This window comes from Cetorhinus maximus, unplaced genomic scaffold, assembly GCF_964194155.1.
Source record: "Cetorhinus maximus unplaced genomic scaffold, sCetMax3.hap1.1 HAP1_SCAFFOLD_1097, whole genome shotgun sequence".
In the NCBI taxonomy this organism is placed as follows: domain Eukaryota; kingdom Metazoa; phylum Chordata; class Chondrichthyes; order Lamniformes; family Cetorhinidae; genus Cetorhinus; species Cetorhinus maximus.
The window spans coordinates 12,501-27,287 of record NW_027597039.1 but is presented as its reverse complement, the minus strand read 5'-3'; the positions used below and the strand labels follow the sequence as shown (position 1 = coordinate 27,287).

Genomic DNA, 14,787 nt, shown 5'->3' with positions numbered 1-14,787 from the left:
AGGCCGGAATTGGAGGATTTTGTCATGACCAATGTAATGGACACAATCTTTAAATAAAGACTCTTAATTTACATAGCTTTGCATCAAAGATATCCACAGGACCTGAATTAAAATATCGATAAAACCTTCTCAACATCAATAAGTCAGTTTGGGAAGATGAAGGATGAACCCAATCGAGGCCTCTTAAAGGGGAAGAGATTGGTTGGAACGTTCTCAGGCATGAGAGACCTCAGTTCATGTGGAGAGACTGGGAGGAGCTGGGATTGTTCTCCTTGGAGCAGAGAAGGTTAAGGGGGAGATTGAATTGAGGCGTTCAAAATCAGGAAGGGTTGGGAGAAATTTGCAGGACTATGGGGGGCAGAAAGGGCGGGGAGGACTTTTGGGGGGTAACTGGATAGATCTTTCAAAGAGCCAGCACAGACAATGATGGGCTGAATGGCCTCCCCCTGGGCTGTGGGAGTCTCCGACAAGGTTCTTTCTGAAGGTTAAGAAGGGAATGGTAATGAGGCTTGAGGAACAATGAGGAGGAGGAGGAGGGTTATAGAGCAGGGGTGGGGGGGGGTGGAGAGTCATCTTAACTACGATCCGACAAGGTTGGACTTACAGAGTCTCGTCGTTCTGAAAGACCAGGTGCCCGCTGTACTGCTCGAAGTCCTCGCCCGCCTTGGCCGTGCCCTCGACCATCTTGAAGGGGAGGTGCACGGTGCCCCTCGCCCCCGACGTCCTCTGCACCTTGACCCTCATGACCCCCACGCTCTCGCTGACCCGCTGCGAGTCCTGCTCCAGGGAGAAGACGCCGGCGTGGTCGTCGTCGAAGATGGTGACGGTGGCGGCGCTGGGCGAGCCCAGGACGTAGGCCGGGGTGGGGGGCGGCGGGGGCAGCGGGAGGGCGGCCCGGCCCTCCCCGGGGCAGCTGACCCGCAGGTTGCTGAGCCGCACCCGGAAGTACTCGTCCTCCTCGAAGATGTCGTCGTCGATGATGCCCACGGAGAGCTCGCGGCGCGTCTCGCCCGGCTGGAAGACCAGGGTGCCCTCGGCGAACTGGTAGTCGGAGCCAGCGTTGGCGGTGCCGTCCTCGGTGCGGAAGTCCACCGCCAGGGTGCAGCCGGGGTCCCCGCCCTCCCGGGCCACCCCCAGCCTCAGGGCGCCGCAGTTCTCAAAGCACTGGTACTGGGCGCGCTCAAAGCAGACGGTGCCCCCGGCAAGGCTGGCGCCGGCCCGCAGTTCCTGCAGGCTCAGGGCCTTGCGGGCCTGCTCGGCCGCGTGCTTCTTGAGGATGTTGCCGGCCCCGGTCATGCGGCGGGTGGCCTGGATACGGTAAAAGGCCCGGCTCTTCTGCTGCTGGCTCAGGGCCTGGTAGTTGGCCAGCTCCACCAGCTGCTCCATGTCCTTCTCCGGGTGGCGCTGGCGCAGGTCCCTCAGCGCCCGGGCCATCACCCGCCGGGCCTCCTCCTCCTGGTCCTTCTCGCCGGCCTCAGCCTCCAGCCCGTCCTGCGAGCCCTTGTAGGCCCCGTCCAGCTCCATGTCCAGCTTGTCCAGCGGCCGCTCGCCCACCGTCTCGATGATCAGCCCCCGGTTCTTGTCGGCCCGGTACCTCTTGTACATGTACTTGTAGATGAGCAGGCGACGGTCGGCGATCCAGGCCACGAGGACGCAGACGGGGAAGAAGAAGAAGGTGACCAGGCCCTCCCAGACGTCCACCACCCCCGGCGAGATGATGGCCAGGATCAGGTAGAGCCAGATGTAGGCGAAGATGCTCCAGCTGGCGGTGACGAAAAAGACGCGCAGGTGCTTGATCTTCCGGCTCTCGCCGTCGGGCACCACGTAGATGCAGGTGGCGATGATGACGAACATGTTGAAGGCCGCGCTGCCCACGATGGTGGCCGGGCCCAGGGTCCCGGCCTCGAACTTGTGCCCGCAGACCTCGATGACGGAGAGGAGGATCTCGGGCGCCGAGGAGCCCAGCGCCATCAGCGTCAGGTTGGACACGGTCTCGTTCCAGACCCGCACGGTGGCCGTCATGGTCTCGCCGTTGGCCTTCTTGATGGTAATCTCCCGCTCCTGCGAGGTGATGACCTCGATGGAAGCCATGAAGCGGTCGGCGACGATGGACATCCCCAGGAACATGTAGACCAGCGCCACGAAGTAGACAATGGCCCGCGCCACTTTGTCGCCCACCGACGGGTCCTGGGGCTGCCACAGGGGCAGGATGACCCCCCCCTCGCACTCGTACAGGCCCTGGCAGCTGGCGTTGTCCCCCAGCGGGGCAGTGGGGGTCACTCCGTCCGCGCCCCGCGCCGTCCGGGCGCCGCCCAGCAACGCCAGGAGTAGGCTGGCGGCGGGAAGGGTCTGGAACAAGGCGCACGGCCGCGCCATCTTCCTGGGTCCACTCGATCGATGGTCAACACTGCGGCACAGAGAACAAAACAGTCAAACCAACAGCGTAGAGCAGCCTTTACTCTGTATCTAACCCCGTGCTGTACCTGTCCTGGGAGTGTTTGATGGGGACAGTGTAGAGGGATCTTTACTCTGTATCTAACCCCGTGCTGTACCTGTCCTGGGAGTGTTTGATGGGGACAGTGTAGAGGGAGCTTTACTCTGTATCTAACCCCGTGCTGTACCTGTCCTGGGAGTGTTTGATGGGGACAGTGTAGAGGGAGCTTTACTCTGTATCTAACCCCGTGCTGTACCTGTCCCGGGAGTGTTTGATGGGGAGAGTGTAGAGGGAGCTTTACTCTGTATCTAACCCCGTGCTGTACCTGTCCTGGGAGTGTTTGATGGGGACGGTGTAGAGGGAGCTTTACTCTGTATCTAACCCCGTGCTGTACCTGTCCTGGGAGTGTTTGATGGGGACAGTGTAGAGGGAGCTTTACTCTGTATCTAACCCCGTGCTGTACCTGTCCTGGGAGTGTTTGATGGGGACAGTGTAGAGGGAGCTTTACTCTGTATCTAACCCCGTGCTGTACCTGTCCTGGGAGTGTTTGATGGGGACGGTGTAGAGGGAGCTTTACTCTGTATCTAACCCCGTGCTGTACCTGTCCTGGGAGTGTTTGATGGGGACGGTGTAGAGGGAGCTTTACTCTGTATCTAACCCCGTGCTGTACCTGTCCTGGGAGTGTTTGATGGGGACGGTGTAGAGGGAGCTTTACTCTGTATCTAACCCCGTGCTGTACCTGTCCTGGGAGTGTTTGATGGGGAGAGTGTAGAGGGAGCTTTACTCTGTATCTAACCCCGTGCTGTACCTGTCCTGGGAGTGTTTGATGGGGACGGTGTAGAGGGAGCTTTACTCTGTATCTAACCCCGTGCTGTACCTGTCCTGGGAGTGTTTGATGGGGACAGTGTAGAGGGAGCTTTACTCTGTATCTAACCCCGTGCTGTACCTGTCCTGGGAGTGTTTGATGGGGACGGTGTAGAGGGAGCTTTACTCTGTATCTAACCCCGTGCTGTACCTGTCCTGGGAGTGTTTAATGGGGACAGTGTAGAGGGAGCTTTACTCTGTATCTAACCCCGTGCTGTACCTGTCCTGGGAGTGTTTGATGGGGACAGTGTAGAGGGAGCTTTACTCTGTATCTAACCCCGTGCTGTACCTGTCCTGGGAGTGTTTGATGGGGACGGTGTAGAGGGAGCTTTACTCTGTATCTAACCCCGTGCTGTACCTGTCCTGGGAGTGTTTGATGGGGACAGTGTAGAGGGAGCTTTACTCTGTATCTAACCCCGTGCCGTACCTGTCCTGGGAGTGTTTGATGGGGACAGTGTAGTGGGAGCTTTACTCTGTATCTAACCCCGTGCTGTACCTGTCCTGGGAGTGTTTGATGGGGACAGTGTAGAGGGAGCTTTACTCTGTATCTAACCCCGTGCTGTACCTGTCCTGGGAGTGTTTGATGGGGACAGTGTAGAGGAAGCTTTACTCTGTATCTAACCCCGTGCTATACCTGCCCTGGGAGTGTTTGATGGGGACAGTGTAGAGGGAGCTTTACTCTGTATCTAACCCCGTGCTGTACCTGTCCTGGGAGTGTTTGATGGGGACAGTGTAGAGGGAGCTTTACCCTGTATCTAACCCCGTGCTGTACCTGTCCTGGGAGTGTTTGATGGGGACAGTGTAGAGGGAGCTTTACTCTGTATCTAACCCCGTGCTGTACCTGTCCTGGGAGTGTTTGATGGGGAAGGTGTAGAGGGAGCTTTACTCTGTATCTAACCCCGTGCTGTACCTGCCCTGGGAGTGTTTGATGGGGACAGTGTAGAAGGAGCTTTTTTCTGTATCTAACCCCGTGCTGTACCTTTTTCTGGGAATGTTTAGTGATTATAGTTTTGGGAGATATTGGACTGTGGCTTTTAAGAATAATTTTGTGTCACATGATCTGTGTAAACCAATGCGTTAGGAGGACAGGGAACCTCTGCAGGAAAATTCCTCTTTAGTTATGGAGTTTGATGCAGATGTGTAGTTGCTGCTCTCTTGTAAATAAAGTTAAATGTTTCCACTAAAAAAAGTTGCCTGAAGATCAACTCCATAACTGACGATGAGGATAAATCAGAATCGTTGCTGTACCTCTCCCAGCGATTGGGAGTATCTGCGTTCGTTAAAAAGTAGAGATATACTCATCCGAAATGCTACAGTCTGGCAGTATCGATGCCTTAGAGCCAGCCACAGGCGATTGGTCTCAATATGCAGAACATCTTGCATTTTTCTTTCAAGCAAACAAAATCACGGGGGAGGAAAAGAGGAGAGCGATTCTCCTGAGTATTTGTGGCAGCAAAACCTACAGTTTAATTCGAAGATTGACAGGCCCCCCAGCGCCCCGGATTCGAAGACTTTCAGTGAGCTATTCGACCTCGTTAAGGGGCATTTTCAACCCCAGCCCTCAGTCTCAATGCAGAGGTTCAGGTTCAATTCATGTAATAGAGCCCCAGAGGGGAGACCATTGCGACCTACGTGACGAAATGAAAGCAACTGACGGAGTATTGTGATTCTGGTGAAACCCTGAGTGACATGCTCGGGGATGGTTTTAGTATGTGGCGTGCGTGATACAGCGAAGGTTGCGGCCTGATTTTGAAGCTCGATTTTTAAGAAAGCGTTAGAAATAAGCGCTGGCAATGGAAAGCGCCGCGAGGGAATCACAGGCAATTCAAGGGGCGCCAAATGGGGCCTTTCTCCCAGCCGGGCAAGAACAGTCAGCCCGAACGTGGCGCGGAAAAGCCGGGAGTCCGCCGCCAAGCGGGAGACGAACCCCGCTAACCGAGAAATAAGAGGAAACAGCTTAGCCACTGAATGGAAAAATAATTTTCATCGACGCGGAGTCTTCTAGAGATTGGCGATTCGAAACGCAGAATGTTATTTCTGTCACGTCATGAGACATTGCAAAGTGAGATCTAAACAGGCCTCCAAATAACAAACCAAGTCCCATGAAGTCTGTAGCGTAGGAGAATCGGAAACAACCGATTCTGACATTTATTCATTACTCAACATGAAGGCTGGGGAGACAGAGCCTATATTCGTTACAGAGCAAGTGAACGGTAAACCCTTAAAAATGGAAGTAGACACGTTTGCTTCTGCCACTGTGATAGGGGAACACACTTTCAGATATTTAAATAAAGGTGGATCAACAATTACATTTGGAACAAATATCTGCCAAGCTGAAAACCCACACAGGCGCAGAAATCCAGGTAATAGGTATCACCAGAGCAACTGTTCATTGTCGACACCAATCGGCACGGTTCCCAGTGATAGTGGGAGGAGGTGAGAGGGCCAAGCCTTCTAGGGCGTGGTTGGTTGAAGAAGATTACATTAAACTGGTCCAAAATCTTCCCAGTTGTGAGCAGGGGGTACTGCCAGAGCTGTTAACAAAAAAACCTGACACTGTCTTCGAGGGTGAACTGGGAAAAATCCAAGGCCTACAGGCCAGGGTTTACGTGGACCCAGAAGCAACCCCTCGTTTCTTGAAAGCAAGACCGGTGCCACACGCCCTGAGAGAGGAGGTTGACGCTGAGTTGAACCGGCTAGAGAGTGTCATAAAAATGGTTGGGTTCTCAGAGTGGGCAGCACCCACAGTCCCTGCCCTTAGACCAGATCAGATCGGGCCATCTGGATCTGTGGAGACCATAAACTAATGGTCAACAGGGCAGCCAAACTGGACACGTTTCCCAAGAGCGAAGACCTCTGTGCCAAACTAGCGGGAGGGACAACGTATACAAAGCTTGGCATGAGTCACGTCTATCAGCGATTGGAGCGGGATGACCCTTCCCGGGAATTCGTCACCATAAATACCCACAAAGAGTTATCGCCATATACACGCCTGCCCTTCGGGGTTCCCTCAGTCTGGGCCATTTTCCAGAGGAGGATGAAGAGTTACTACAGGGACTGACCTCAGGCTGTGGTCCACCTGGACGATGTACTGATAATCGGATTCACAGGAAAGGAACACTTGGCTAACCCAGAGGGAGTGCTGAAATGATTTTTACAAGCAGGGGTGCGCCTGAAGAAGGGGAAACCCACTTTTCAAGCAGATGGAGTCATTTATTGGGGCCACCGGGTATAGGTGCCCAAGGGTTACACCCGGTTGAAGAGAAGGTTAAAGCAACCGGAGAGGCGCCCGCACCCAGCAACGCCTCCGAAATGAAACCATTTTGAGGGGTGATCAATTATCATGTGCGGTTTTTACCAAACTTATCCACAGTTCTGGCCCTGCCACATTCACGATGCGAAGAAACAAACAGCGTTGGGTTTTGGGAGGCACCCCAAAAAAAGAAGCCTTCGTGAAAGTCAAACAGCTCTTGCACTCTCCCCATGTGTTCGTGCATTGTGACCGGATGCAGGGATCGGTGCGAACCTGCGATGCATCCCCTTCCCCCTCCCCCTCCCCTGCGGAGTGGGAGCGGCCCCTATCTCGCAAGATGGACGGCGGCACAGAGAGGCCAACGCACCCAGGACGTTTCCCACAGCCGAGATCGGACATCCTCAGGTCAAAAAGGGAAGGCCTGTCGATTATTTTTGGCGTAAAAAAACTTCCACAAACACATGGCACGGGTGGCATTTCCCAACAGCATCAGACCACAAACCACTTTTGGGTCTGTTTAGCGAGGAAAAGGCTATACCTCCCACAGCTCCTGCAAGGGTTGGTTCATAGATCATTTTGGCAGCATATGAATACACCTTTGTACACAGACCAGGGATCCGTAAAGCCAATGCCCTAAGTCGCCTTCCTTTGCAAGAGAATAACGAACATGTCCCAGTTCCACCAGTATTAGTGAGGAACTTTCTAGATTTCTCGCCAGTCTGCACCAGGCAGATGAGAAAATGGAGGAACCGTGATCCAGTCCTGTCTCGAGTGAGAGATCCCAAGTGTTACGTGGTTGGCCCCGGGATCCAGTCTCTGATGGGCTGAAATTGTCTTCCAACCGAAGACGTGGGATGAGCAGTCAAGATGGTATTCCATTCTGGGGTGCACGGGTAGTAGTTCCTGCACGAGGCCGGGAACCACTTTTAGTCGAGTGACAGGGACCTCCCGGGTGAAGACGGTATCGCGGAGTTATCTTTGGCGGCCGGGAATGGATGGCGATATTGAAAAGATGGTAAAACGCCATGTGCAACATCAACAGCTACAAAAGCTGCCGGTGGCTGGACCATGGGGAGTGGCCTGGTAGGCCCTGGGTCAGATTGCATGTGGATTATGTCAGGCCTTTCCTTGGAACCATGTTTCTACTGACTATACAAGCTCATTCCAAGCAGCTAGACGTTTGTGAGGTAAAGTCGCCAACATCAGGCGCTGCCAAAGTAAAACTCCGCCAGAGTTTCACCATCCATGGATTGCCATCGAGGTCTACAGCACAGAAAAAAGGCCCTTCGGCCCATCGAGTCTGCGCCGGTCAAACAAGTACCTAACTATTCTAATCCCATTTTCCAGCACTAGGCCCATAGCCTTGTATCCCATGGCATCGCAAGTGCACATCCAAATACTTCTTAAATATTATGAGGGTTTCTGTCTCTACCACCCTTTCAGGCAGTGAGTTCCAGATTCCCATCACCCTCTGGGTGAAAAAATTCTTCCTCACATCCCCTCTAAACCTCCTGCCCCTTACCTTAAATCTATGCCCCCTGGTTATTGATCCCTCCACCAAGGGGAAAAGTTCCTTCCTGTCTACCCTATCTATGCCCCTCATAATTTTATACACCTCAATCATGTACCCCCTCAATCTCCTCCGCTCCAGGGAAAATAGCCCCAGTGTATCCAATCTCTCCTCCTAACTAAAACTCTCCAGCCCAGGCAACATCCTGGTAAATCTCCTCTGCACTCTCTCTAGTGCAATCACATCCTTCCTATAATGCGGATTCCAGAACTACATGCAATACTCTAGCTGTGGCCTAACCAGCGTTTTATACAGTTCCAGCATAACATCCCTGCTCTTATATTCTGTGCCTCGGCTAATAAAGGCAAGGATCCCATATGCCTTCTTAACCACCTTATCTACCTGTCCCGCTATCCTAAGGGACCGTTGGACATGCACTCCAAGGTCCCTCTGATCCTCAGTACTTCCCAGGGTCCTACCATTCATCGTGTATTCCCGTGCCTTGTTTGTCCTGCCCAAGTGCATCACCTCACACTTATCCGGATTGAATTCCGTTTGCCACTGATCAGCCCATCTGACCAGCCCATCTAAATCCTCCTGTAATCTAAGGCTATCATCCTCACTATTTACCAACCCACCAGTTTTCGTGTCATCCGCGAACTTACTGATCAACCCTCCTACGTTCAAGTCTAAATTATTTATATATACCACAAACAACAAGGGACCCAACACCGATCCCTGTGCAACCCCAATGGACACAGGCATCCAGTCACAAAAACACCCCTCGATCATCACCCTCTGCTTCCTGCCACACAGCCAATTCTGGATCCAATTTGTCAAATTCCCTTGGACCCCATGGGCTCTTACCTTCATTATCAGTCTCCCATGCGGGACCTTATCAAAAGCCTTGCTGAAGTCCAAGTAGACCACATCAAATGCATCACCCTCATCTACACACCTGGTCACCCCTTCAAACAATTCAATCAAATTGGTCAGAAATGACCTCCCCTTAACAAAACCTTACTGACTGTCCTTGATTAACCCCTGCCTCTCCAAGTGTAGATTCATCCTGTCCCTCAGAATTGCTTCCAATAGTTTCCCCACCACTGAGGTTAGACTGACTGGCCTGTAGTTCCCTGGTTTATCCCTTCCTCCCTTCTTGAATAACTGTACCACATTGGCTGTCCTCCAGTCCTCTGGCACCTCTCCTGTGGCCAGAGAGGTATTGAAAATTATTGCCAGCGCCCCTGCTATCTCCTCCTTTGCCTCACTCAACAGCCTGGGATACATTTCATCCGGGCCTGGAGATTTATCTACTTTTAAGCCTGCCAGACCACTTAGAACCTCCCCCCTTTCTATGCTAATTTCTTTAATTATATCACAGTCCTTCTGCCTGATTTCCATACCCACGTCATCCCTCTCACTTGTGAACACTAACAATTCTTTTGGAACCCTACCTACGTCTTCCGGCTCCACACACAAATTGCCACTATGGTCCTAAATGGGCCCTACTCTTTCCCTAGTTATCCTCTTACTCTTAATGAACTTGTAAAATAACTTTGGATTTTCCTTTCTTTTACCTGCCAATATTTTTTCATTCCCCCTTTTTGCTCCTCTAATTTCCTTTTTAAGTTCCCCCCTACACATTCTATACTCCTCTAGGGCTTCCACTGTTTTGAGCCTTCGGTATCTGCCATAAGCCTCCCTTTTTCTCTTGATCCAATCCTGTATATCCCTCGACATCTAGGGTTCCCTGGATTTGTTGGTCCCACCCTTTATCTTTACTGGAATATGTTGGCCCTGTACTCTCCCTATTTCCTTCTTGAATAAGTCCCACTGCTCTGATGCAGATTTATCTAAAAGTAGCTGCTCCCAGTCCACTCTGGCCAAATCATATCTGATCTTTTTAAAATCGGCCTTCCCCTAATTTAGAACTCTGATTTCTGGCCCATCCTTGTCCTTTTCCATAACAACCTTGAATCTAACTGAGTTATGATCACTATCTGCAAAATGCTCCCCCACTGATACCTCTGCCACTTGCCCGGCTTCATTCCCTAAAATTAAGTCCAGGACTGCCCCCTCTCTTGTAGGATCTTCTATGTACTGGCTTAAAAAGCTCTCCTGGGTTCATTTTAAGAATTCCGCTCCCTCTAAACCTATCACACTATGACTAACCCAGTTAATGTTGGGGCAGTTGGAATCCCCCACTATTACTACCCTATTAGTAATACAGAGATATGCGTCTCAGATAAATGGTACTGCGTTTATAAGTGCAGCGATTTATCAGCCTCAATGGTATCGACCATGTGAAGACTGCACCGGACCATTTGTCATCAAATGGACTGGCGGAAGGAGCAGTGCAAACTTTTAGTGCGGGAATGAAGAAGTTAACAGGCGACTCGCTGGAAGCCAAACTTGCTGGTTTTCTACTTCTCTACTGAGCGACTCCCCTCCTGCACTAGGACAGGAGCAAGATCTGCAGAATTACTGACCAGGACCCGTCTTCGGACACGACTCATTCCCAATTCGGAGGGGAGGGTGTTGGGAGAGGTGAAGGGAACCAAAAAGCGACTCATGGTTTGCAGTCGGGAGTGACAATTTACTGCCGGCAAAGCTGATTGTGTCAGGAATTTGGGGGGGAGGACGGACGTGGTTACCAGGTGAAGTGAGCTCTGTGACCGGACCATTGTTACACCGCGTGGAAATGGAGGGTGGGATCGCCCCCCCTCCCAGGCCTGTGGATCGTTTAAGAAGGAGGGAGGGGACAAAATGATGTTCTGCCTGCAACCATCACCAAAGCGGTGGTACCCGTTGAAGTGGCTCCATCAAGGGCAGACATGCCCGGTGTCTCTGTCGGAGGGGAACACACTGAAGTGCGAGGGCCAAATGAGGGGCCGGAGAATGTGCTTCCCACAAATGAATCTGAAGCCGTGGACCTCTGCGACATTCCGCACAGATCCGGAAATCACCTGAAAGGCTGAACTTCTACTTTCTTGACTTGTGTAAATGTTGGAAAGTGATGAGATAAAAGTCCAAGTAAATACAAGATGGACAGAATGGTTAAAGGGGGAGGAATGTAGCAATTATAGTTTTGGGACATGTTGGGCTGTAGCTTTAAGGATAATCTGGTGATGTAAGGTCACATCATGTGTGAAATCCAATGCGTCAACAACGCGGGGAGTCTCATCTTTAGTTATGGAGGTTGATGCACACGTGTACCTGCTGCTGCTGCCTCATTAATAAAGTTAAACGTTTCCACTAAAACATTTTGTCTGAAGATCAACTGCATAACAGAATGTTTGATGGGGACGGTGTAGAGGGGGCTTTACTCTGTATCTAACCCCGTGCTGTACCTGTCCTGGGAGTGTTTGATGGGGACAGTGTAGAGGGAGCTTTACTCTGTATCTAACCCCGTGCTGTACCTGTCCTGGGAGTGTTTGATGGGGACGGTGTAGAGGGAGCTTTACTCTGTATCTAACCCCGTGCTGTACCTGTCCTGGGAGTGTTTGATGGGGACAGTGTAGAGGGAGCTTTACTCTGTATCTAACCCCGTGCTGTACCTGTCCTGGGAGTGTTTGATGGGGACGGTGTAGAGGGAGCTTTACTCTGTATCTAACCCCGTGCTGTACCTGTCCTGGGAGTGTTTGATGGGGACAGTGTAGAGGGAGCTTTACTCTGTATCTAACCCCGTGCTGTACCTGTCCTGGGAGTGTTTGATGGGGACAGTGTAGAGGGAGTTTTACTCTGTATCTGACCCCGTGCTGTACCTGTCCTGGGAGTGTTTGATGGGGACGGTGTAGAGGGAGCTTTACTTTGTATCTAACCCCGTGCTGTACCTGTCCTGGGAGTGTTTGATGGGGACAGTGTAGAGGGAGCTTTACTTTGTATCTAACCCCGTGCTGTACCTGTCCTGGGAGTGTTTGATGGGGACAGTGTAGAGGGAGCTTTACTTTGTATCTAACCCCGTGCTGTACCTGTCCTGGGAGTGTTTGATGGGGACAGTGTAGAGGGAGCTTTACTCTGTATCTAACCCCGTGCTGTACCTGTCCTGGGAGTGTTTGATGGGGACAGTGTAGAGGGAGCTTTACTTTGTATCTAACACTGTGCTTAAGCTGTCTGGGGTGAGGACAAGCAGGAGCTAAGGGGCAAAGTGGTTGTAGGAGTTTAGAAGATGGAGTTGGGGACCAGAGGGTCGGGGGCTGTCTGCATGGGGGAAGGGTTGGGTAATTGAGGAGGAGGGTCGAGGGGAGGCTGGAGGTAAAAGTGGATTAGATGAGTGGGAGGGGCAGGGGTCAGCGAAAGGGAGCAGAGGCTGTGATGGGATAGATCTCCACACACTGCATAAAGACTTGGGAAACAGGTTGTCAGGTAATTTTGGGGATGTGGTCAGTTCTGAGCAGCTGCAAATAAAGCATTTCCTCTGGCAGTTAATGTGGGGGCAGGTGGCAAAGTAAATACAAGTCAAAGGGAGCGCAAAACCTCTTCTGCTACTCAGAGGAGTGCCGCACTGTCGGAGGGTCAGTGCTGAGGGGGCGCAGCACTGTCGGAGGGTCATCACTTCAGCCTTCTCTCTGATAGAACTCTGTAACCTCCTCCAGCCCCTACAACCCCTCCTATCTCTGTAACCTCCTCCAGCCCCTACAACCCCTCCTATCTCTGTAACCTCCTCCAGCCCCTACACCCCTCCCTATCTCTGTAACCTCCTCCACCCCTACAACCCTCCCTATCTCTGTAACCTCCTCCAGCCCCTACACCCCTCCCTATCTCTGTAACCTCCTCCAGCCCCTACACCCCTCCCTATCTCTGTAACCTCCTCCAGCCCCTACACCCCTCCCTATCTCTGTAACCTCCTCCAGCCCCTACACCCCTCCCTATCTCTGTAACCTCCTCCAGCCCCTACACCCCTCCCTATCTCTGTAACCACCTCCAGCCCCTACACCCCTCCCTATCTCTGTAACCTCCTCCAGCCCCTACAACCCTCCCTATCTCTGTAACCTCCGCCAGCCCCTACAACACTCCCTATCTCTGTAACCTTCTCCAGCCCCTACAACCCTCCCTATCTCTGTAACCTCCTCCAGCCCCTACAACTCTCCCTATCTCTGTACCCTCCTCCATCCCCTACACCCCTCCCTATCTCTGTAACCTCCTCCAGCCACTACAACCCTCCCTATCCCTGTAAGTTCCTCCAGCCTCTACAACCCTCCCTATCTCTGTAACCTCCTCCATCCCCTACACCCCTCCCTATCTCTGTAACCTCCTCCAGCCCTGACAACCCTCCCTATCTCTGTAACCTCCTCCAGCCCCTACAACCCTCCCTATCTCTGTAACCTCCTCCAGTCCCTACAACGCTCCCTATCTCTGTAACCTCCTCCAGCCGCTACAACCCTCCGAGATCTCTGCGCTCCTCCAATTCCGGCCTCTTGACCATCCCCCGATTCCCATCGCTCCACCATTGGCGGCCGTGCCTTCAGCTGCCTGGGGCCATTAATTCCCCGAGTCTTTCTCACACTGCACCTACCCTCTACACTCGCCACAAACTTCACACTATGTGTGAGTGAGAATTGTGAAACACTTCACAGAGATAAAATGTTGTGATGACTCACACGCAGTCTTGTATTAATAGCTTGTGTATCTAACCCAGCCTTCAGAACCGTCAAACTGAATGAAAGGATTTCTTCCCCATTCTGATATTAATACAGTGTCTGTCCCAAAATATAGCACAAAAATCTTCCCCATTGTGTGCTGCAATTTCCTCAGTATCTCAGGACGTCAGCATCATTCAGCCTTACTCTACCCTCAGCAGCTTAGATACAGAGTAAAGCTCCCTCTACACTGTCCCCATCAAACACTCCCAGGATAGGTACAGCACAGGGTTAGATACAGAGTAAATCTCCCTCTACACCTTCCCCATCAAACACTCCCAGGACAGGTACAGCACGGGGTTAGATACAGAGTAAAGCTCCCTCTACACTGTCCCCATCAAACACTCCCAGGACAGGTACAGCACGGGGTTAGATACAGAGTAAAGCTCCCTCTACACTGTCCCCATCAAACACTCCCAGGACAGGTACAGCACGGGGTTAGATACAGAGTAAAGCTCCCTCTACACTCTCCCCATCAAACACTCCCAGGACAGGTACAGCACGGAGTTAGATAGAGAGTAAAGCTCCCTCTACACCGTCCCCATCAAACACTCCCAGGGCAGGTACAGCATGGGGTTAGATACAGAGTAAAGCTCCCTCTACACTGTCCCCATCAAACACTCCCAGGATAGGTACAGCATGGGGTTAGATACAGAGTAAAGCTCCCTCTACACTGTCCCCATCAAACACTCCCAGGACAGGTACAGCATGGGGTTACATACAGAGTAAAGCTCCCTCTACACTGTCCCCATCAAAAACTCCCAGGACAGGTACAGCACGGGGTTAGATACAGAGTAAAGCTCCCTCTACACTGTCCCCATCAAACACTCCCAGGACAGGTACAGCACGGGGTTAGATACAGAGTAAAGCTCCATCTACACCGTCCCCATCAACACTCCCAGGACAGGTACAGCACGGGGTTAGATACAGAGTAAAGCTCCCACTAAACAATGTTACCTTGTTGTAGTTTTTCTTGGTCTTTACAGTAAGAGCAAAATTTGCAAAAATATTTTGAGTCTCGTAACACTCGAACCCCTCGATGAGATTCCAGTCTGTAACTCACTCCCGGGTATCTGTTATTCTG

General features: G+C 52.0%; 1 pseudogene; it reads right to left on the bottom strand.

The window, feature by feature from the left end:
- Nucleotides 1-600: 600 nt before the first annotated feature.
- The window catches only part of LOC144675671 (sodium/calcium exchanger 1 pseudogene), a 17,009-nt pseudogene continuing 2,822 nt past the window's right edge, over nt 601-14,787 (bottom strand).